The 4,440-nt window shown below is 48.2% G+C and overlaps 1 long non-coding RNA gene across 1 annotated transcript; it reads right to left on the bottom strand.

The window, feature by feature from the left end:
• Positions 1-1,065: 1,065 nt before the first annotated feature.
• On the bottom strand, positions 1,066-3,287 carry LOC126489519 (uncharacterized). Its single transcript, XR_007588951.1, has 2 exons — positions 3,119-3,287; positions 1,066-1,428 (listed from the first exon to the last, which is right to left on the bottom strand). It is a non-coding gene; the product is annotated as an uncharacterized lncRNA (long non-coding RNA).
• Between the last annotated feature and the right edge of the window lie 1,153 nt (positions 3,288-4,440).

Here is a 4,440-nt window from a genome sequence, read left to right on the forward strand (position 1 = left end):
TGTGCACTGGTGTGAAGGTGTCAGATCCCCTGCAACTGGATCTTTAGACAGTTGTGAGCTGCCATGTGGGTGCTGGGAATTGAACCTGGGTCCTCTGAAAGAGCAGTCAGTGCTCTTAACCACTGAGCCATCTCTCCAGCCCCTACACTGAGATTCTTAAGTGGGTGCTTAGGATTTGAACTCAGGTCCTCGTGCTTGCACAAGTGCGCTAATCCGCTGTCTCACCGGTGCCTAATGGCATAATCTTTTTGGTTGGTTATATTAAGTAGTATTTTCTTGGCATTTATGTTTCCTTGAGTCACAGTTACCATAAAATAGTATTTCTTTATTTTTCTGGGTTCTTGTTATAGCTTTTAGTACCTTCTTGTGAAAGAGGTAGTTATAGTCTAGAAGTCACAAACTGGAAGCCCAGACAGAGTGTTTTGCGGTATCACGGGATGAGACTGAGCCCTGAACTTTATCACCCTAGATGAACACTCTTCCACTCAGCACAGAAATGAGTTTGGATGGCTCCACAACTGTTTTCCTAAATGCTTGGATTAGCAAACAATACTCAAAAAAAAAAAAAAAATCAGGCCGCCCTTTAGACTCAGCACTCAGGAGGCAGAGGCAGGTGAAGCTCTGAGTTTGGGGCCAGCCTGGTCTACAGAGCGAGTTCCAGGACATCCAGGGCGACACAGAGAAACACTGTCTTGAAAAACCAAAATAAGTAAATAAAATACATAAAATGGAAATAAGGAATGAGATGGAATCTCATTGTTTAAAAAAAGCCTCCCGTTTTTGGCTTTTCGTAAACCGTTGTTGAATGCAGCAAACTGAGCGTGCATACAGCACACACTTTGCAACCCTGACCTGGCCTGCCTTCTCAGTTCTCTGCAGCTCCTGCATCTGTACAGTGCCCAACCTGGCCACTGAGAGCTCTGGAGAATAGGCCCCACCCTAATCTACCCGGCAGCTGCTCAAAGTGGTGCTGATTTCATTTTGTCATTATTTGTGTCTGTTTCCATAGAGTCTGGGCGTTCCTCCAGAACTAACGTATTGCCTTTTTTTTTTTAAAAAAAAAAAAAAAAAGTTTTTTTAGATTTATTTATTTATTTTCATTTATATGTTTGAATATTTTGCCGGTGTTAACACATGTGCACCAAAGGCATGCCTGTTGAACCCCCTGGGCCTGGGATTGCAGATAGTTGCATTATGGGTGTTGGGGAGGAAACCAGAATTCTTTGCAAGAGCCCAAGTGTTTTTAACCTTTGAGTCATCTCTCCTGCTCTGCGTATTGCTGGCTTTGTTGGCCTGTGTCCACGTGCTCCAGTGCTTGGAACAAAGACATCGGATATGGTTTTCTTCAGGGAACTCTGAAGTGCAGCCCTTCACAGGTATTCCACAGATGGGGAAGTTGATCTCGCAGGGCTGTGCCAGGCCTGAAAACTGAGAAACCCGAAGTGTGAGATTAGTCCAAGCTGCTGGGGAGGAAGTGAGTGATGGGCAGGCGTGGTGAGCGGCCTGAAGTAGGCCTGCTCAGACTTACACTGTGCAAACCCCAGGCTGGGAAGGCTCTGTGGCAAACAAAGAATCTGTTTCACCCTGTTTAACCGAATGTTTCCCAATCGTTTCCTTTCTCATTATTTTGACATCCAGTGTTTGATTTTGTAATCCCTCCTCACAGATACATTTTAGTACAAAGTGGCAAGCTGGGTTTTTTTTTTTTTTTTTTAATTATTCTTCTTCTGTTTTGTTTTGAAGACAAGAGTTTCTCTATGTATTCCTGGCTGCCCTGGAAGTTACTCTGTAGACCACATTGGCCTCGAACTCACAGAGATCCTCCTACCTCTGCCTCACAAGTGCTGGGGTTAAGGGCTGGCAAGCTGTGTTTTTTTTTTTTTTTTTTTTTTTTTTTTTTTTTTTTTTATGACAGTGGCCTAACAGCTCTCTGGTTTAAGACATAGTGGCAAGAACTTTTGGACAATCCAGTGAACTAGCGCCAAAACCACCGTGGGGACCGTTGCTGTCACTGTGATGTCATGTCCTGTTGCTTTTCTCTGAAGATGGGACAGCTTACCTTTGTTGCTATTAATCATTATGGACTGCACTATCTCAGTTTCCCCATCAGCAACTCCGAGTGTGGGAATTACTATGTTGTAGATGAAGAGATGTGCTGGGAAAGAGTCAGTTACTTGCTTTCAGCCCAAAGCTAGGCAGACTTAACGCATCGTATTCTCCTGGGGACTCACACCCTGTGTGCCTGTTTGTGTGTTGTATGTTTCTTGTGTGCTGTGTGTGTTTCTTTGATCAAGTCATCTAGGTTTTTCTTTGTTGTTAAGTCAGGATGTTGGCTGTAAATTCTTAGACCTGGAATTGTATTCTACATCCCCCAAATTTGCAATCAGACCCTGCTACTGTCTGAGGAAGCCTGGAGGACCTCCCCCCACACTCCCCACCCCCACCCGGGAACAGTGTCGTCCTAGGTTCTCAATCATTGTGGGCCAGCAGCAGCACTTGGTACCACAAAAGTACCGAGAAATCTTTGAGCACCGGGCAGTGGGGTCTGAGTCCTTCTCGTCCTGCCCGGATCTTTGGGTCCAGCTGTGTCTCTACTATCCCAGTGGGCTGGGAGGAGCCCCTGGTGTACAGGGCTCTCTCTCGCACAGGGCCTACTCCCAGAGCGTGGTTTGGAGACACACGACAGCTCCGGAAAGGCGCAGCCCGGACCCCGCTGTCATCCCTGTTGGGTGCCCGAGGTGCGGTGCGGCAAGACCTAGCGAGGATTGCGCCTAGGACAGGGCAGCCAGAACCAGCGCTGTCCTGTGCTCACCGCGGGGGGGAGGGGGCGGAAGGAGCCTGCCGCGTCAGGCCCCGCCTGGAAAGCGAAGGTCAAGAGTACATCTTGGTTCTAGGGTTTTGAAATGAAAGGTCTAGACTGTCAGATTCCTCCTTCAACAACTCCGAGGAGTCCCTTCTTCTGAAAATGGGCCTCACTGCGCAACCAGAGGAGGGGGAGGGTGGGGAATACGTGTGCCCCGGAATGTGAGCTGGAGTGAACACCCGTGAAGGATGAGGGTCTCTGGCTCAGACACCTCTCTTCCCAAACTTCCATGTTAGGGTGTGAAGTCTGGGCTACCTGCAGAGGTCCACACGGCCGGTGATCCACGACAAAGTCCGGTCTTGCACCGGGACTGAAGTGCTGAGCTCGTGAGAACGCTCCAGAGAGACACTCGCCTTCTGTTCCTGCTCTGCCCCGGGCGGTTCTGAGATTCGCTGCGGCGTGTGGTCTCTCTTACCTCTCCCTTACTCACCGCTTCTGAGCGCAGATTGTAGACCCGGAAGTTTGTCTCTGCTGACGCAGGATCGGAGGCCTCCCCCAACCGTCCGACTTCACCTAGAAGTCGGGTTAACAGCCCTACTCTGGAGAAAAACTTTCAGAGTCTAATCTGAGCTCCGGCTCAAACTAGTTCTCAGACTTCCTGGAAGTTACTTAACGCCCTCCCGACAGCAGATTCCCCTGCTGTTAAGTGGGGGGCGGGGGTGGGGTGGGGAATAAAAATAGCGCCGGTCTACCTCAAGAGCTCGGCTGGAAGGTTAAGCAAAATGATTTAAGTGGAATTTACTTCGGGTTTTAGACTATTTTGCAATGCCATAACTGTCTGACCCGGTGATTTATAAGAGAACCGGGGCTCATTTTGCTCAAAGTTCTGAAAGTTATGAATCCCACAGACATGCCACAGGTATGTGGCAAGGGATTGAGAGCTGTGTCACCCCATAGCAGAAGGGAGGAGGACAAAACGGGTAAAAATGAAGGGGCAACAGGGTCAGACTCACTTTTATTACAAAACGCGTCTTATGATAACCCTTCTCTAGAGATAAGGACGTTAATCCATTCAGAAGGGCAGAACGCTCCTGACCTAACCCCATATTTGGTTTCACCTTCAAAGCTGAAAAAATAAGAAAAGCTACCTAGAGGAAGGGTTTGTTGTGTGTGTGTGTGTGTTTTAAGTAGGAATTACAGAGTTATAGAAAATTCCTTATGGGCCAGAATGAATTGAAAAAAATATATAAAGTGGCTTGTCAATTTAGAGGCATGCAAATGCATTTATCTAATGTGTCTAAGTAAGAAGGAAGATCCACGTGGTTGGCATAACCAAAGTTTTATTATGCTGGGTGTCACCACACAGGGTTCCCACTCGGAATTCCTAACTACGGTCCTAAGCTTCTCTCCCGGAGGCTGGTCACCTGTGCGCCCTACCACAGCTGGAGGTCAAGTTCAGTCTCAGCCGGAAGTCTCCAGCCGCAGGGCAGATCAAGGCGGCGTCTCTCCAGGTGTGCAGCTCAGAGCCTTGCTCCTGGTCTCTGCTTATTGTACTGCCCAGTGCGCGTCAAGGGGTTCTAGGATTGCAGCTGGTTATCTTGAGTGACTCCACTGGGTTCTGGGTATCAAGTGAGTCT

The sequence above is a fragment of the Alexandromys fortis genome, unplaced genomic scaffold (genome assembly GCF_014885135.2).
Source record: "Alexandromys fortis isolate MF-2015 unplaced genomic scaffold, M_Fortis_MF-2015_v1.1 scaffold_8_9099976_23576923, whole genome shotgun sequence".
In the NCBI taxonomy this organism is placed as follows: domain Eukaryota; kingdom Metazoa; phylum Chordata; class Mammalia; order Rodentia; family Cricetidae; genus Alexandromys; species Alexandromys fortis.